Source organism: Lepidochelys kempii, chromosome 6, assembly GCF_965140285.1.
Source record: "Lepidochelys kempii isolate rLepKem1 chromosome 6, rLepKem1.hap1, whole genome shotgun sequence".
Taxonomy (NCBI): domain Eukaryota; kingdom Metazoa; phylum Chordata; order Testudines; family Cheloniidae; genus Lepidochelys; species Lepidochelys kempii.
The window spans coordinates 58,638,575-58,658,728 of NC_136385.1; the positions used below are offsets into that span (position 1 = coordinate 58,638,575).

The 20,154-nt window shown below is 45.2% G+C and overlaps 1 protein-coding gene across 6 annotated transcripts in view; it reads left to right on the top strand.

Annotated features, from left to right (window-relative positions):
* Positions 1–20,154, top strand: part of CD82 (CD82 molecule) — a 63,662-nt gene that overhangs the window by 11,358 nt on the left and 32,150 nt on the right. Inside the window, exon 1 of one of the 6 annotated variants that reach the window (XM_073348074.2) lies at positions 19,511–19,654. The exons of the other annotated variants lie outside the window; for them this stretch is intronic. The gene's annotated coding sequence lies outside the window, so the exon portion shown is untranslated. Of the gene's footprint in view, positions 1–19,510; positions 19,655–20,154 lie in introns of those variants that run through there. 6 annotated transcript variants of the gene reach the window in all.

Below are 20,154 nucleotides of genomic sequence, written 5' to 3' on the forward strand. Positions count from 1 at the left end.
GTGCTGGAATGGTTTTATAGGGTGCTGTGAGCCATTGAACCAAACTGTAAACCCTGTATACAATGGAAACCACTTTAAGTCAGGGGGTGCAGCAGCACCCCCTGGACCTGTAGTTCTAGCACCTATGTTAGGGATGAGGACTTTTTTCTTTACAGGCCCACACAGAAGGGTCTGTCTAGACTAGTGTTCTTGCTCCCATTTTAACTAGCTAATTACAGAGTGCTCATACTAAAACACACCTAGAGGAAACACTTGTGGAGTGTCTAGGTTAGCATATGACAAGTTGTGTTAATTTGAATTAGCTGGCAGTCAATTAACTAGTTTCTGCTCCTATATTAACTCTAAACTAGATGTACAGTGGCATATTTTGCTTTCTGTCTAGGCTGGAATTTCATGGTAGTACATGTTGGCTAACCTGCCACTAACTCCGTCTAGAGCCTTGTCTTAGTAGGAAAAAAGGTGTAATCTAACCTGCTAAATCCTAGTGTAGACAAGGCTGTTAATTGGTTGAGGTACTGCCTGTGGGGGAGCTAGGCTCTAACTTAACCCATCTTTAGGACATGTTAAAAGTAGTGTGTCTTGATGAGCATGTACTAGAAGGCAAGGTAGACAATAGTTGAACATAAACCCCTTGTCTAGACTACAATTTGAGGTGTTATCTAATGGAAGAGTGACTTGGTGTGACTTTAACTCGCTCCCCCACCTTTTCCCTGATTCAAATAAAATATATTAATTTCAATTTAGCTGATAGCCCCATACTGAGGGAGCCACAATGCATTTTAAGATTTGCTGCCTCTACGTGAGGATTTTAAAACATTATCTCTTAAACACCTTGTACCCTAATCTAGCCATTGTTGACAGCTCTTCCCCATTTCTAATTGACTGAGAGTGGGACCTGGTCCTTGACTATTTCTTGATTTGGTTAGCTAACTTTGTGCTGCTATCTGAAGATGTAAAGTGCTGCAGAATCCAGGTGTGTTGTTTCTATATTGCCTGCAGATGCTGGGCCCTTACTTTCAGTTGGGAGATTACATGGCACTCTCTTTAAATGAGAGAATTTAATGGGATCATGTAGTTCCTTAGGGAGACTTCCTACCATTGAGTGTCTATGAGCAGGCAGGAGGGGCTTCAACTCTCTAGGACATCAAATTCTGGAAGTCTCAAATTCTGTTGAAGTGGGTGAGTCAACTCTGCCAAGCCCTGTTTCCAAGAACTCCTTGGAACACTTAATCAGCTCCTTATTACACTCCTGACAGATCCCCATTTTTCAAAATGGGGATACCTGGAATGACCAGGTTCTTACGGCATCAAGTTCAGGATCTCATATCGAGGGGAAGTGACATGTCACTTGACATGTCAAGTGAGGGTACCTTGGGAGTACCTTGGGAGGGTACCTTGACACCCTCCCCAGTGGTCTTGAAGATGGCATTGGTTCTGAAGTCTCATCATTCATGCATCCCAAACACCAGGTGTTCTACAATGGAACTAGCATATGGTCTTGGCTCTTCTGAAACTCTACTTTCAGAGTGAAGTAGATGGGAATATTGATTCTAATCTGGTAGCCTCCTTGTGGCAGTGGCTTATGTTGAATCCAGCAGTGAAAGGCAAAACAGAATTCCCTAATGCACTGAGCAATGCTATGTGTGGGTAAAGAGGAGAAATAATTCCTTCCTGGCACATCTGGTAACTCTTGGGCCCTGAAGGGACCTTTGATTCCCTCAGCTTTTTATAGCATGTATAACTAGAATATCAGATGCACAATTATCATCCGATTGTTAAATTTAGTGGCGGCCTTAACTGTTCTGACTGAATAACTGGAATGGTGTTTTGTGCAATAATTGCTCTCTGCTTCCATTAAAGATGGAATAATTTCACTATAAGGCTTTTGCTTATAAAATCACCTACATGGTGTGAAACTTGGAGCTGGAACAGTTCCCTCACAATACCAGGACGCTGGCTGAAACAAATGACAACCTAAGGAGAGCTCACACATTCCTGCATTTTAGTTGCTCCTGTGCCTGGGAGCTCAATGCAGAGCTGTCTGGTGGGCCGTGTACATGCATACTACTAAGCAAATAGACAGATGAGCCAAAGATGCAGTTTCTTGCAGTGGTTCATCCTTCAGCTGAAGGTGGTGGTGATGTATCCTATAGAGCAGGGGTGGGCAAACTACGGCCTGGGGGCTGCATCCAGCTCTTCAGATGTTTTAATCCGGCCCTCAAGCTCCTGCTGGGGAGCAGGGTTAGGGGCTTGCTCTGTGCGGCTCCTGGAAGCAGCGGCATATCCCACCTCTGGCTCTTATGCTTACCGGCAGCCAGGGGGCTCCGCATGCTGCCCCCACCCCAAGCGCCACTCCCTCAGCTCACATTGGCCAGAAAATGGGGCCAATGGGAGCTGTAGGCGTGGCACCTGCAGATGGGGCAGTGTGCAGAGCCGCCTGACCACACCTCCACATAGGAGCCAGAGCGGGAACATGCCACTGCTTCTGGGAGCTGCTTGAGGTAAGAATCACCTGGAGCCTGCACCCCTCACCCCCTCCATGCCCCAGCCCTGATTGCCCTCCAAACCCCTCAGTCCCCCTCTCCTGCACCCCAAAGCCCACAGCCAGAGCCCCCTTCTGCACCCTGAACACCTCATTTCTGATCCCACCTCAGAGCCCTCGCCCCCAACCCCCAATTTCATGAGCATTCATGGCCCACCATACAATTTCCATACCTAGATGTGGCCCTCAGGCCAAAACATTTGCCCTCCCCTGCTGTAGAGGTCAGGGTAGGGACTAGGAGTTGAACTTCTGGGTTTTATTTCACAGTGCTGCTCCAATGTACTGTGAGAAGTCAGATCCTCCATTTGTGTGCCTATGTACTTTAGCCCCTTCGTAGCTTAATGTCTGAATCAAACATTCAACTTACTTTTGTACTTCACAGGGGACCCATGAAAGTATTTATCCTATTTTACAGATTCTATTTTTTTCCTTTTTGAGGGGGTGGGAACTGATGCAAAGAGTGCTCAAGATCAGTTTGTGATGGAGCTAAAAATAGACACACCACCCCCATCCCATCTCCTGAGTCCAAGTCTACTAACTTAACTACAGGACTATCCTGCCTTTGCTGACTCCTTTCCAAAATGAGGGTACTTGCCTAGGTGCTGAGGTGTAGTTAATATATGTAAAGCATTTGGAGATCCTTGGATGAAAGGTGCTGAACATAGCAGCCTTAAAGAGCCCAAAGGGCAGCCTTCCAGCCTGTGCTCCTGCTATCTCCTCTCAGGCGAGTGTTCTAAATTTGCATCACAGTGATCACTGAAGAACATAAGACACTTCAGTAACTGGAAAAAGCCGCCCAGCCTGCCTTGTTTTTGGTTCAGCTTAACCCATTTTCCAAACTGTCAAATGCATAAGTAGGACACTGTATGAATGTAAATCAGGAGACTCTAAAGTCTCCCTGAAACAGATCCAGCTTTTAAAACTTACTCTCTTCTGCAACTGCCAAATTCCTGGAGAACTTATCCCATATGTCTGACAGGACTGCTTCACGCCAAGAGGAATGGTTCTCTTTATACCGATGCAGAGGTCGGTTGGAGTGATGGTCTGGCTTTCTTAGGACAGTGTTTGATCAGAGAGAGGAGTGACGCTAACTGTAGGTGGCAGGGTTCAGTATAAGGCTTGGCAAGCCTGTAATTGACTAATATTCTCATGTCACTCCAGTTAAATCTGGTAGAATCATCTGCTTGTACCACATGCAGTCTCTGGGAGAGCAAAGCGCCTGCGTATGTCACTTAAATCTTGTCACTGGGGCTGTCCCAGGCTGGGTGCAACTGAAAGGCTTTCTGACCTTGCAGGGATGGTAGGAACTTCTCTTCCAGCTGGCTTTGTATAGCAAAGGGACTGGATTGTTTGGTGTTTGCCTTCTCTAATGAGACTTCTATTGCAACACTTCATTTAAACAAATGCTTTGGCTACAAATCAAGTAGTTTCACTGCAGCTTCTGTAACTCCCTTTGTAGTCTTTGCTGAATGGCTTGCTTCCTATAGCACTGCTCCTTGCTGTCACTAGACAAACACCTGCAGCAGTAGCTGTGAGGTTGATAAGGCCTGATGGGGAAGAGACTGCTTTTTCCCCTCCAGTGGCAGAAGCTGTCTTGCACAGGGTCCTGGTATTTCAGGTAGCTTCCATAGCAAATGCCAACGGGACTGGCTCTTAAAATGCCCAATTTAAAACATGCTGTGGCTTTGTACATGAAATTGAGGCACCCAGGAACACTCAGCACATTGGGGTGGGGGGCTGGCTAGACTCTAATGTATCATGTGTAGGGGAACTGTCAACAGACTGTGCCACTCATAGTAATGGGACAGACCCTTTGGGGAGGGAAGGGGGAGAGGCTCCCAGTTCTTGAGCAGGAAGAAGGGGAGTGTCTCAGACATCCATTTTTAAAGTGATTAATATAAAGACAACTTCCCTTCTTTAGAAATGGCAGGTCCTTTAAGTAGGAAGGGTCTATATATTTCTCTCAAACTTTACCTGTGACTTATTTGATATCCTTACAATGCACGCTGCTGGCTGCATCGGGCACAATGCACTCCAAAAGTTCAGGATATTGGGTCATGCCACAGCATTTGTCTCAGTTTCTATGACTTGCTGACCTTATGCTCGTATCCGCTGCTGCCAGGCTTATCTGCTAGTGACAGGGTTGTGAAGTTTGCTTGGGTGCAATGAATCCTGTTGCACTTGATCTCATGGGACTGTTGAGACCACAGCAGGAAACTAACTTCATGGATGGAAGGAAGTGGTGATGACAGATGTAGACTGGATTTGGTGGTAGCCATCTGGTGGCTCATGGGTTTCAACATTGTTCCTTTAATATCAGGGTCCCATCATACTGGAGATTTGGGATCTCTGAAGTTTATCTAAAAGCTTCCACTAAACTATCTTGACATGAGGGCAGCGCCTCCCCGCTGAAAGAGCTGTGCAGCCAATGCATTCCTTTCCCTCATCCTTGCTATTCTCTTTACACAAGAAAGGCCATTTTGCACTGCAGCCACGTGGCTTTCTAGGAGGCTCTTGCATATAGTATCTGGTAGGTAGTATGAGTTCTGCCTACTGGGCTTAGACTTTGTACTCTGCTCCAGGAAGTTGTGGTCCTGGTTCTGATGGAGTTGGATTCATGTCCCAGGGCTGACACTGCAGTGCAGAGCCAGGAATGTGGTGGCTGTTGCCATTATAAAGGGGTGTTGCTACTAATCTCTAAGGTATCCATATGGAGCTTAAAGCCTCATAGGAGTAGGTCCATTTGAGCAGGGTGCCTGCATTTCAATGCTATAACTAAGGACTGTAGAAAGTCCAACTGATCGGCATGGAAAGGGAGCAATACTGTGTCTGGCAAACTTCATAGGGAATTGTAGATGCCATATTTGCCAGGACAGCGGCCCTTGCTATTTTAGTGACCTTACTGTATTTTTCTTACAGTAAGTGTCACATTGTTAAGTGCAACAATGTGACACTTACTGTAAGAAAAATACAGTAAGGTCACTAAAATAGCAAGGGCCGCTGTCCTGGCAAATATGGCATCTCCATATTAAATCAATCATATTAAATCAAACCAATGGAAAGGATAGGCAGTAGTCTGATCTAGATGGTCACTGTATTGGAGATCTTGGATTATGGTGCAGTTAGAGAAGGTCACAAAAATGCATTACTTTTTCTTCTGATGAGGTAGACCAGGGTCTGAGAAGCATCAGGCAACTAATAGCCGGAGGCTTTATAGTAAAATCCAGGGTGAGTCCACCAGCAAAGTCCAGATGAACAACATGAAGATCCCAGTGCCAGAAGTGGAAGGGTGCTGGGATTTCCTATCCCTATGATGGACCGTCTGAGCAAAATCCAGGGGCATGTGTCTGCCTCTGTCTAGTAAGTGTTCTGCTAAACTTACACCTACGTAACTCTCCTATCTTCTTCCCCACAACTCCAACACAGAGCACAAAGAATGCCCTTTTCTTCTCCCTGCCTTCCTTATTTCCAAGGGTCTCTTGGGTAGAGGGTCTCCACCATCCTGCTTCTCCCATAGCCTCCAATGTTGGGTGGTTTGACCTCTATGAATAATTCCAGTGATTACTGCCCTTAAGCTTCTCAGCAGCAGTAGAATGGAACCAGTATTATTTGGGTCCCCCTCCTTTCTGCCCTCAGGCTTTTTTGGTCACAACCATGAAACTGACCTGTTTGTAGGCTCTGAGAGGTGATACTGGGTTGGTGGGGGCAGGGAGAGTCTTTAAATTTTCAAGCTTTTCTTTCTAACCATATGTATAGAACTCGGGTGGGGAGCGGGGGACGGTGTGCTAATAGTTCAAATTCTGCAGCAATTAATGGCTTAGTCCTTGCTCAAATTGCCAAGGAAAGGTTCCTACACACCTCTAGGGAGTAAGACAGTAAGTTTGAGCTCCCAGCCCTTACAGGTCCCTGGAAAGGCTGATGAGAAGCCTAAGGGAAGGCTGTAGTTCATCAAAGGTTTAAATTCTGAGAAATGTACTAGTGTGTGACTTTGGTTTCCGTTCTCTGTTTTCAGACTACTTCCCTCTTCTGGGGTGCTAAGCAAACTTATTTTTATTTTGTGAACAGGAACCCAACAGTGGAAAGTCCTCCTTGTCTCTTCTCTCCTCTTCTCTTCTCTCCCTCCATGATGTCATGGCCTATCTATCTCCACAGAGATTAAAATATCTCCACCCCTTCTCCCCCGCCCCCTCCCCAAAACAACCAAAAGATAGTTTTAAGTCTTTCTCCTCTTCTCAGCAAAAATTCCATACGAAGGAAGCAAGTCTGTGCAGGCCTATCTATGCAAAGTAAGTGTCAAGCTGAGCTGCTGCAGCTTCTGAATGATGAGGGGTTTTTTGGGTGGTGGTGGGGGAGACACTTGCGGATTTTAGGGATGAACTCTACAATTCAGGGTGGGTTTTGTGTGTGGTTTTTTTGTTTTGTTTGCGCCTCTCCTTATTAAAGCAGGTTTGGGGATTGTACTTGTGCAGTACCAGCCCAGTGCAGACTCTATTCTGATAACTTTGTTCTGTCCAGTGCTAGGTGGACGGTGGGTGGGATTTACATGAGCCCAATGAGTGAGGTATAGTCTGTCCCTGCTGGCCTTGAATCCTGAACTCAAGAACTCTCCTTATACAAGCCTGCCATGAGGCTGGCTTAACTGCATGTCAGCTCCTGGAGCTTGCTTCTCCACAGAGGGAAATGAGGCGCCTCAGAACAAGTTCTATATTAACTTATACAGCAAAATGAAATATTAAATAGGACTCTGCCTTCAAGACAGTGAGTTGTTGTACCAGTCTCTCTCTGGTATTGCTGATGAAATGGGGGAGGGGACTTGGCTTACAAATTTAAAGCCAGTAACAATAATTGCATCCCCATTTTTAAAACAAGTCTTATTTCATCCCCACTTCTCCCTTCAAAGCTGTTAGAGGCAATGTAGTCAAGTGTCATGGTCCCGTTCTCTTCTCCCCCCCCCCCCTCCTTGAATTGCCAATTTAAGTGTCTGTCTCTTTAAACAGCAATATAAATAGAAATGTTTAATAGACACTCTCCATATTTACACCTCTGTCAGCAGTGTTGGGAGCATCACCGTGGTGCATGGGAACCAGAAGGCAAAACTGGCTAGTTGAAGCTATATTGTACTCCAGTGAACTAGATTTGTGGCTAGTCTTAATTTGGTATTTTTAGTCAATTTCAAAAAATGAACTAAATATAGTCTTGGTGTTGCAAGTGTCCCAGTCCCCTGACAAATGCTGTGCAGTGAGTCAGTTTCCCCGCATTTCAACAAGGGAAACTATCTGACTACTGTCCAGCCAGTTTCATAAAGAGCACAAACCTAAAATAACAGACAACTTTTTATCTCTGAATCTAAGTTATTGGTTATAGTAATATTAATCTAAACGACTTTCAGACAGAAGCCTGGTGTTAGTTTTTATTTTAGTTCACTGGCTGTTCCAGGCATTTGAAAGGTTGCAATCAGCTTTCCTCTACATTGAGCGTATTTCCTTGTTTGTGCTATGAACCCTTCCAATCTTGCCAATAACACCCGAATTCTGGTTTGTCATCACTTCTGTTTAATGATCCCGGATGGCACTTTGTGTGTCTCTAAAGCATTTGTTACTTCCTGCCACATTTATTGCTTGCTTATTAAAAACAAAAGTGAAGAAACTCTGCAGTCCTAATTGGATGACTGCTGTCCCTATTGCCTGGCATCTCACTGGACCCCCTACTCTGCCTCTCTGCTCAACATATTAATAAAGCTAACTTCTTAATGATGCCTCAGCTACAGGAACCAAACCAGAAAAGCTTTCACTGTTTAGCATCAAGATGGAGTGGGAACAACTCTTATCTCAATTAGCCTGCTTGTCTTATTTGGTATCTCCTATCAGAAATTCAGCCTCGTTCAGGACTTTGCCTTTCATGGTAAGCATTCTTTACCTCTGATCTTGTCTAGAGGGGAGTTCAATGCCTCCTATTAAAGATGACAAGCAGTGATATTGGTAATAAAGCCACCAGTTTCCTTGGCATGTTCCACCCTCACCCCTCCACTTCAATAATGGTGAAATTTCTGCATCATGTATGATAAATGACTTCATGTTAAATGTCTGTCAGTTACTTTCTTAATGACTTCAGGCCTGCTCTCAGGGAGCAGGAATCTTACCCCCATCATTTGATACGGATAACAGACACTATCTGCATTCACTTTGTTAGGTAACCCAGCCTAGAAGCTGAGAGTTAAGTGTTGCAGCCTTAAAAGAAGGGCTGCAAATAGGTTTTGTTTTGTTTTTCCTTCCTGTTAGGCTGGACACTATTTATTTATTTATTTATTTGATTGAGGCATTGCTGCTTTTTTAAAGGAAGGGGTTAAATTTATGACAGGGCATATTACTTGCAATCTCCAATGTCTCTGTTGAAGAAGCTATTATCAAGTCATGGTGTTTGGTATCACAGCTGAGTTTGCAGCCAGGTTCTGTGTATAGTAAACTGTGTGTGTTGGAGGTAATGAAATGCCTCTGGTAGGGTATGTTACTCGGGCAACTTCCTACCTGCACTTAAAGTCCAAGGCCTTTGTTCATGTCAACAGTACACGCTTATCACGTGTTTTCTGCTCACTTGTTAACCTGATGATGGTTCCGTAACGCTAGCCCTATAGGGAACACTGTGCTCTGACTGGTGTGTTAGTAAAGAAAAGGCTCATTAACTCTGTCACTATTCATTAACTGGTGGTGACATTGAGACTGCCTCTCTCTCTCATTAGAGAGACAAGGTGGGTGAGGTAATGTTTTTATTGGGTCAACTTCTGTTAGTGAGAGACATAAACTTTCAAGCTATATAGAGCGCTTCTTCGGGTCTCACTGATCAGTAGTCCTCCTGATTCCGCTTCAGAACCCAGCCTCTGGGAACACTTCCCTGCCTATGCTCTCAAAATACACTAGTGTCATGGCTAAGCTTTAAAGTGAAACTGTTCCAGCAGTTAGTGCCTGTGTTGTTTATGCTTTTGAGGTCATCTTAGTGTCTGTTTCTCCTTCCTCCATGCCCCCCCCACCCCATTCAATCATATCCCTTGGAAAGCTTTCTCACCCCCTGGAGTTAAAGGCAACTCAGTTTTGAGTTTCTTTAGCTATGAGTGGCTATTAATGCACAGAGTTGTCAGCCTTGCAGTGGGAACTGGGCATGTCTCCTAGGTGAGTGAACTCCAGATGGTCTCTATCTCCTCAGACTTTGCTTTGTGGAGCTGTGCCTTGGCAGAGATTCCTGTTTTCCAGCTTTAGGGCTTGCAGTATGGAAACAAAATGGGCAGCTGCTTCTTACAGCTTGGGATCACAAAGCAGGATTCCCAAGGTTGGGGAGAGTGTCTGCTGGCTCTTAAAGATTGGCCCATCAATACAACCTCTGGGCACATCAGTCTCAAATCTAATCTCTCTAGAACTATGTGCTAGTTATTTGGATAAGAACTGAGCTAGCAATTTACATGTTCTCTACCTAAACTAACCATATTTCCTTGGACCGTCAACCAACAGACCATGTCCTGTGACCTGAATGGCTGCCAGGAGTTTCAGAGGGGGAACCAATTTGAGAGTCAAGGGCTCTCCAGCAAGAATGCTGCCTCTCCCAAGAGAATTCTCAGCAAGTGGACCCTAGGTGACCTCCATAACTAGGATGGTACATAGGGGAAGGATAGGAGGGCAAGTTACAGAAGACTTTAGAGACTTAAATCCAAGACCAGGAATAGCAGCTGGAAGCAGATAATCCAGTACAACCTACAGGGCTCAGGTACTCTTCCTCTACTGAGGAATGGTGCTGCTGCTGCAGAAGTTCCTGAGTGTGGTTTTTGGAACACTCGCTGCATGGGGCCAACTACCACCCTGGAGGCAATGAATGGCTCAGATAACTGGGGAAGCTCTATTGGAACGAACACACTCTGTGTCCCTAACTGAGGGAAAGCCAGGGACAGAGTGGCTGCAAAAACAGGGCTGAGCTCTAGAGAAGCCCGAATACACAGCAAAGAAGGGTGGGGGAAGAGAATTGGTAGATGGATACAGCCACACCAAGGGAGCATGAAATGGAATGAGGGGGAAACTTCTGACTCTGGTACTGCTGCTTTGATTTCACCCTAACCCATCATCATCATGTTCCTATTACACCTCTGGCGTTTAGGGCTGAAGCTCCTTCACTCCTGTCTGTTTCTGGCAAGTCTTTCAATGGTTCCCTAGGTTTTTCAGCTCAGCTTCCACAGCTCTGTTTTTGGGCGGCTTCATTTTAGCTTGCTTTCAGGTGTCCATTTTATTGCTACTCTGGTGATTGGAATCAGTTTCCATCCAAAGCACATGACCGACTGATCCATCTCCAGCACCTCTTGGCGGTGATAGTACAGCCAAGATGATCTGAGCACCATGTCAATAGATCTTGGTTTGAGATTGTTCTGGGCCAAAAGATATGGAGGATTTTTCTGAGGCAGGCTGTATGGAATGAAGACCATTTGGACATGTCATGCTTTCTCATTCCCCAGCATTCTGCACTATAAAGTAGTGTTGAAGGTATGCAGCTCTGATAAATCTTGAGTTTGGTTTTGGTGTTGTGTTTTTGATTTCCAGACTGTATTTAAGCTCCTGGAGGTGTTCCTGGCATTGATTTTTGTTCCGGATGTCCTGGCTTGTTCCATCATCCTGACTGATAGTGCTGTATGTGAATGTTTCTACATTGGTGAGAACATAATCCTCTGTCCGTACTGGTGATGGTGAGGCAATATTAAAGGTCATGGTATCTGTCTTACTGTGGTTGTTAAGTCCAATTTTCTGGCTGAATGCATTGAGTCAAGTTTTTTCTCGTATATGGTGTTGGGTATGTGATAGAGAGATCATCTGCGAAGTCCAGGTCTTCAAGGGATGAGAAGAGCGTCCATTTAATACCTCTTGGCATGTCTTCTGTTGTATGCCACATAACCCAGTCGATGGCAACGTTGAAGAGGATTGCAGACATGAGACACCCCTGATGTACTTCTGTTTTGATTTCAAAACTGAGCTCACTGTGATCAACAGTGCATGTAAAGTTTAAAATAGAAGCTTTTGATGACTGATTATACAGAAAGGAATTCCATATGCCCGCAGAATGCGCCATAGGCTGGTCCTGTGAATGCTACCAAAAGCCACCTCAGTCTATGAAATTTATGTAGAGTTGCTGTTGCCATTCTAAGCACTGCTCTGTTGTGTTTCACAGAGTGAAGATCTGGTCTATGCATCCATTCCCTTTCCAAAAACCAGCTTGCTCTTTTCTGAGAATGCTATCAACCGCCTCTAGTAAATGCGGGACTATGATCTCACAATACTTTGCTTGGCACAGATAAGTGTGATACTACGCCAGTTATTTCCAAAGGAAGGAACTCTCAGTGATATCTTCACTTTAACACCATTGGTCCACTCATCTGGCACTTTTTCCCTTTCCCAGACTGATGTAAATAGAGGGGCCAGGATAGATGCTGCTAATTTAAAATTTACCTTGAACAATTCTGCATTCAAGTTATCCTTGCTAGGAACTTTCCCATTTTTTAAGGATTTGATGGCTTGAATGTTCCTTAGTTGGGGTGTCTGTGTTGACATCAAGATCTTCTTCTGCCTCCTGGATGTTTGCTTCCTCTTTAGATGGCTCCCTATTCAGATATTCTTTGAAATGCTCTGTCCAGCACATTTCTTGTTGGCTTTTGGTTTTTAATAGGTGTTCTTGTTTGTTGAGTGTTTGGTGTCTGCCATTTACCACTGATAAGCCACGTCATTTTGTGGATGGTTCCTTGCTCATCACAAGCAGCTGCATCCTCTGCTTGTGTTGCCAGATTATCAATATAATGCTGTTTGTGTGCTCTCACAAGGCATTTGACCTCCCGGTGTGCCTTGCTATACTGCTCGTGGTATTTGTCCTTTAGCTTCTGGGATTTTGTGTTAACTTTTTTTTTTCCTTCGGGGCTAGTCTGGTTCTATGGCGTTCCATGTGCTGGGTGTAATCCACTCCTTCCTTCTCTTCTGCCAGTAGCCTAGACAGGCTTCAGTGCTCTGTTCATAAATTGCTATTACTTTGTCCCACTTATTGATCTCCTCATCTGCATTTCCCTCCTCTTCATAAAGGTCTGCAAATTCTTGAAACCTGTTCTTTAACTGCAGAACGGAGAATTTCTGTATTTCAAGGGACTTTAGCTTGTCAATATAACATCTATGTCCCTTGTTTATCAGTTTTAGTTTGATGGAGGCTGTCAGAGTGGTGGTCACTGCCAACATCTGTACACCTTCTCACTTTCACATCTGACAGTGAGCGTCTCCATTTGCCATTGATCAGGATATGGTCAATCTGGTTCTTATTTCTGCCATTTGGAGAACACCATGCCAGCTTGTGAAATTCACAATGTTCAGATAGGGTTCTGCCGATGACTAGGCCATTCATATTACAGAAATCAACAAGCCTTTTCTCTGTTTTCGTTCATGGTGCCACACCCATGTCTTCCCATTGCTCTTTTGTGTTATCCTTACCGACCTTGGCATTCAGGTCTCCCATGATAGCTAGGTCGTGGCGTGGCACTTTCACTACAGGCAGCGTTAGAGAAAGGCAGAATTTGTCCTTTACTACTGGTAAAGCTGTAGCTGTAGCTCACGAAAGCTTATGCTCTAATAAATTGGTTAGTCTCTAAGGTGCCACAAGTCCTCCTTTTCTTTTTGCGAATACAGACTAACACGGCTGCTACTCTGAAACCAATACTTCATCACTGTCATTTGTCGGAGCTTAGCACTAGCCTGACAGCAGCTACCTATACCATGCCCTCTGCTTTGGTGTCTACATCCTGATCTTGAGCTCATGCCTTACTTCTGAAATCCTTAGTTTCAGGGGATTGGCTGTTTGGACTATGAACTTGTAAACGCCATGCAGCTCTCCTGGGTGGGTGACCCTTCCCTCCGGGGGAGGTGACAGCACCTGGCAGCCCATCCTGAGTTTTGATTAAATACAATGTTTCTTGGTCCTGCGGGGATGCATCCCCCTCGGTTTGGTTGGTTCCGTGTGCCTTGGTATCGGTTACTGTCTTGGAGCTTTCCCCATCAGCACCTGATGCGTTTTAAGAGGGCTAGCTCTTTCCAGTCATGAGCTGTGCTTTGCTTTTGCGTTACGTTGCGTTACTGTTCCTTAGACTGCTCTACAGGTGACCCTTCCAGACAAACAGTAATCCGCAGAGCGGCCTATCTGGGAATCCAAGACTGCAATAGCAGAGCACTCTGCAGGTCCAGACTGAGGTCTGGTATCAAAGCTGCATAGCGAGAGATTTACAGTGACTTGAGGCTGGCTGATTATATTTGGCTCACTTTAGTGAGCACCAAACTCCGAGTTTTCCATGAGCTGCTTGTGGGGTCAAGAAGAAAGAACTATTTAAAGAGCCCTGGCTTGCAATTTAACAAAAACAAAAAAACCCCACCCCCAACCTTAAGTAGCCTTATCCCTCTGGCCCTTGTCTTTTCTGTATAGTGTGAAGAGAATTGAGCCCTCTATGCTTTCATCTTCCCACTTCCTCAGGACTCCTGGTTCCCACAGCATCACCTTACAGCTCACTGTTTTTGGGAGGGGCTAGGAATCCCCCGAGTTTCCCATTGCCACCTGTGCCTTACTTTTTCCAGCCACCTTTGTGGATAGGGGGAGGTGACTGGGCTTGTATTACAGACCTGAAGTGCAGCATTGAGTCATGCCAGTCCTCCTCTCCTGCCCCTAACAAAGAGGGACTCTGTTCTCCTTTCCTCAGCTGCTGGCCTCCGCTGATTATGTGCTCCAGCTTCACTGCTGTCAACTCCAAGCCTTGTGCATAATACCCTAATGGAAGAATCATTCCCCACTCCTGGCCTCAGGGGAATAAGAGAAGTGGCCTCTGCACTAATCCTTGCCCCATGCAGACTGCTGCACTGTTCTTTGCAGGGGCAGGAACCCATTTGGTGAGCAGAACCCCTTGGCTCCTAGACCTGTCTGTTCAGAGCTGTGGAAGTCTCCAGGTTTCACAAACTTTTTCTCTCTCCCCCCCCTCCCCCCTTCTACCCTCTGGTCTGGTTTTAGGCTGTGAGCCTGGGCCAAACTACTCAAAGGGACCTGGGCATGACGAATGAAGCAGAACAGCAAACTGTTGAGATATTTAAAGAATGAGGCCAATATGGTGGGAGAGGGAATGTTGTCCGTGAATAGTGCGGCCTCCCATAGAATTTTGTCTAGTCTGCACAGTCAAGAGTAATGCAGAAGTAGAGGGGGTGATTCAGAGAATGGTAGTGAGACTTATTAGGAGCACAGTAAAACTCATAGACAGTTGACTGAAATTGTTAACCTTAGAGAGGGGCTATGATGAAGCATATAAAATAACTAATCCTAGAAAGGTAAATGAACTTCATAACTCAAGGACAAGAGGTCACTGAAGGAAACTAAAAGGTGAAACTGAAATACTTTTACATAGTGTAATTAAACTGTGGAACTCCCTGCCACATGCTAAGTTTTTGTCCTCGAGCATCAAGATTCCAAAAGAGCATTAGCTCTTGTAAATGAATATTAACAAATTCTTGTGGAAGAGATTAAACATCATGTTTCAGATGAAGAGATCAGGATGAGTCCTAATTTTAGGACTGGATGGACCCCAATGTCCTACAGACCTGATCCATTATGACAGTTGTCATCTACCTCCAAGTCAACAAGCCTTTTGTCACTTCTTGCTGAGTTGTTGCTGTTCAGGATTCCACTGTTGTGAACTCTCCCAAATCTTGTGACTGTTCCTTTCCTTTTAAGCCTCAACTCTTGGAGTCAAGAGACTAAGAAAACAGATTTTCTTGAGGTGGATTGTTCGGGGTTTTTTTTATTTATTTATTTTTTTAAAAGCAAGCTTTTAGCTTGCATAATTGCAGAGAAAATCTTCAGCACATGATCTGAGCAAACCCGAACAGGTCAAACAAGAAATCCCAAAATTCAGTATTGTCAAACTTATACTTAAGCAAATCTCATGACTCTTGGTGCTGACTCATGATCTTTTTAAAAACAATTTTTTTGGTAAGGCTTTAGTGTTGACAATACAGGGATTTGGTTGTGAAGTAAGATCAGAAAAAGCCCTTGCAAGGACAAACTTGTTCCTTAAGCACAGAGGCCTCTTTACCCAAGCCTGTCTTTTTCTCAGCCAGTACCCTCACTGGGTAAGGGAACTGCTCTCTGAAGTGTTCTATTATATGTTGGGATTTTGGGGAGGGAGTTCTTATGTTTTGGATATAAACGCCTTGATGGGAACTGTTTTCTGAATTCTTTGCTTACAGCTATGAGCTGTGAACTGGGTGCCCAGAGCTACAGCAAGAGGACTGTACCAATGCTCTAGCATCAGTGTGTGTGAGTGTGTGTATTTAAAAAATACTGCACTGGGGGTGGGAGATGCTCCTTGCTATGTGATCAAGTCCCTCCCCAAATCTGTGTGTGTTTCCCCATTGAGATGGGGAGAATACTCCCCTACTTTACTCTGTTCTTACAACTCCCTGTTAAGTGCTTTAACATGCCCCTCTGCGCCTCCCTAAGTATTAAGAGACTCTCATGAGCCCCACTGGAGACAACTAAGTGGTCATGTGACTGCCTAGTGTCCACTGCAAAACTGCCATGAACCCTAAAGAATAAGAGGTGAATCGTTTCTGGGGACGCTGTTGCTAAATCCCTATTGGCTTGGGCAGCAGGTTACAGTATTTGGCTTTTATATTTCAGCTAGTGGAAAGAGCTAGAATGACAACACACAGACCCACACAGAAGAGTGTGAGGAGCTGTTGTATAGCTTCCCATCACCAAGTACAATCCCTCATGCAAACAAGGGTGTCCTTAGTCTTGGCAGAAATCAAGACATTTAAAAAAAAAAAAACAGTAAAAACTGAACTACTTCCTAGAGGTTGTGATGAAATGGGAGGTTTTGGCAATATTTTTATGAAGCATAGGCATGCCTCAGTTTTCCTCTGTACATTGCATTGCTACCTACTGAGTAAAAAAGTGTTAACGCTGCTCTTGGAATGGTGCAGGAGAAGGGGTGTGGATGTGACCTTGCTGTCTGGGGGGAATGAATACTGTCACTAAAGAACTGGCTCAAAGTAACCCAAATCAGCAGAGGGTCCAGCAAGACCAAAATGTGCCCCCATGACTGAACAATCATCACATAACAGCAGGAAACTCCAGCAGGCAGGATTTGGATTGAGCTGGAGAACAAGATGTCAGGTGACTGAAAGAAGGGGCCCTTTTTGGAAGGACTCGGGAGCCTTGGTCAAAGTGGGGAAATGGGGGGGTGGGGGAGATCACCAGAGACCGACTCCATCATAGCTTGGCTGGCTCAACAGGACACTGGTTTGACCAGGATGGTGTATGGCTTACCTTAACTGATTTTGCTAACCTAAGGACTTTCAGATTGTGTGCCAGGTGACTAATAAATGGCTAACTTGTTTTGAAAAGGCTGAGTGTGTTGCTCTCAGTGAGTACTTGCAGCATTATGCCCTGAAGGGTACAAGCCTCCCACAGGAGTCTGGATTTGCTGCGGGGAATCATGAAGAGAGACTGGGATTACTGGTGCTGAAGGACCAATCTCCGCATCCTGGAGGCCACAGGCCAGCCCCTGTAGAACTGTGGGTCCTTGTGGCCTGGCACACTAAAGGGGTCACTCCCAGGAGACCGGGTGCAGGCTGGGGCATCAACCACACCCTGAGACTCCATGACGTAGAGGTCTTTCCAGATTCTAAGCAAGCGGCTCTTGTGCTGTTGCACAATGTAGTGTTTGGTGGGTAACTGGAAAACTCTAACCTCTGGAGCTGTAGGTAAACTGACTTGGAACAAACAGCTTTCTTTGCTGCTCCTGCAGAGGCAAACAAGCCATACCTCTGGAGGCAGTGTGGCAGTCACTCAAAGACCATGGAGACTTTGGTGTAAAACTGGCTTCCTGCTGTAGCCAGTGCATCCATGGGGCAAAACCTACCTTTGCATAAAATGGTAATGTAGTAGTTGCTGTATAGCCTGACCTTCTGTTCTTGGCACTGTGCAGCCGAATTGAGTGGCTGGTATGTTCCAGAGAACACCAGAAAGTAGAGCTGTGTATGTTACTGTATTTGGGGGATGGTGTTCAAAATGTTGGTATCTGGAGTAGGCCAGTCCTTGTACCACATGCTTTAGAGCAAGGTACTGACCACTGCTGGAGATCCAGTACTAGACTAGGTGAACTTCATTAGTCTGCTCACAGATGAACAAAATAAGAGGTGTGTGTGTGTGTGTGTGTGTGTGATTAGCTGTTTAGCAACATGCCCATGCAAGGCTGTAATGCTGAGTTAATTCATCACCTTGGCCTCTGTGTATAGTTTGGTAATTCCAAAACTAGAAACTTTCTGGCTTTGTGTATCAGGGTGACTAACTGCTTCCCAGACAGCCCTGTTTGTCCTTTCTGCCTTAATCTCTCCCAAAGTGAAAGGATGGATGACCTTTGTGGTGAAAGGCACCGTATTAGGACGAGGCTCTACCATGTACCCTGCATGACCTTGGGCAAGTCACTTAATCTGTTTGTGCCTCTGTGCCAAGTCTGTAAAATCAGGATATGCCACCTCATAGGGGTTATGAGAATAAACCTAGCAGTGTTTGTGAGGTGCTTGGATATTCTGGTGAGTGAGGGGCCATTCAACTCCCTATCCAGGATATGTCTACATTGCAATTCAAAACCTGCAGCTGATCCATGCCGGATGACTTGGGCTCCTGGAGCTCAGGCTGCAGAGCTGTTTCATTGCTGTGTGGACTTCTGGGCTTCGGTTGCAGCCTGAGGTCTGGGATCCTCCCATCTCACACAATCTTAAAGCCCAAGACCAGACATCTACGCTGCAATGAAACTGCCCCAAAGCCTGGGCCAGCTGTGGGCATCTAATTGTAATGTAGACATATGCACAGTGACTCTTCCCACCCAAAAATGCCTGTGCTACATGTTGTTGTGCTTGTCACTTCTCCTAGCTGGGTATTTTGGGAGTGTGACTGGGAGCTGGGACTTGGTCACAAACTCACTGTAACACTGTCCCTTCCCCATCAGTCATATGAAAATACCTACCCATTGCTTACTGTCCAGCTACAAACCTTGGACCCAGTTCAGTCTTGGTGTCTGCCTTGAAGACCGTAATACCTGCTTGCACAATGGCTAGAGTTCAGTGTTCCCTCCCTGTAGTCTAGAAGTGACTGCTGGTTGGTGGGGGAAACTAGCCAATTAGAATGAAACCTACATTCCAGTTTAGCTCAGAATTAACCTAAATATTTAATAGGATTAGCCAAAAGCTTTGGACTGAAACAAAATAACACACTGGCTTCCAGTGACTGTTGCTGAACAAACCCAAAGCCAGAAAGCTCTCTGCTGATGTCCTAGTTTTTGTGGGTTGACTGTTTAATTGGAGTGATGCTTTACCCCAGTCTCATCCTTCCTGTGGGTTACTATGTCCTTTTAAAGAGACATCAGTCCTTGTTGAGTGAGCAGCTCAAACATTCTAAACTGTGCTAAGCGGCTAGCTTTTCACATTCTCCCCAGAAGCTATCCTTATTTTGGAAAGGAAAACAGAGCTCTGAGATGTGGAAATCTTCCTCTTTTTAAATATCAGTCACTCAACCAAGGTATGCCTTTCTAGGATGAAATAAGAGAAACTAACTCAATCCCTCCAGCACTCTTCTGAACTCCCTTCACTTTGTCTACATCTGTCTAGAGTAGTATCCAGAACTAAATACAATATTGCAGATTAGTCTCCAAAAGCATTACTGGGATGGGCTAGCCTCTCCTTGCACCAATATGTGATACTCATGCAGCCCCAAATTGCACTGGCCTCTCTCTCTCTCTCTCTCTCTCTCTCTCTCTCTCTCTCCCCCCCCCCCCCCCCCCCCGTTATGTGTTCATGTTAATTGGACAGACAGATATTCCAAAACTTGTTTCAGGTATAGTGAAGCTGCATTGGTCTGTGACAAAGAATTATGACTCTGCAATGTCTGTCTCAATACACAGGACAAATAGTGGAAATGTTTCACAGGATTCTCTTACCAGTCTGGTGTCTCCCAAACATAATCTCCAACACATTCTTCCCGTGATCCTCTGAAAACCAGACTACACACGTTGTGGTATGATCATCAAATGCCTCTTGCCCTCATTCTTGTGTTGTCTGTACTACTCTGGCCCGCATCATCAAACTGCTGCCTGAGGTGCTGGAGCTTGCACTACTGGTACCGACATCCCATTATAGTGAAAATGGAAAGGTGCTTTTGCAGGCACATCTTGGTGACAAGTTTGACTGCCCATCTTTTAAGGGTCCCTGAGCAAAGACATTCATTCAGATGCTGCTGAATTGCACAGCTTGTGGTTTGTATTGTCCTGTATGACTAAGGGTTCTCATAGTCACACAGGTGACTGGCTACTGGGTTGGGTTGTACAAGGCTGGCATGACACAAATTCCAAGGCCAGAAGGAACCACTCTGGTCATCTAGTCTGACCTCTGTAGAACATGCCAGCCATGGAGCTACCCCAAAATAATTCCTAGAAATGCTTTTGGAAAAGACCCTTTTGACATAATCTTTCAAACTAGGCTCTTGACCCCTTTTTTGACTATCTACAGGCCCACAGG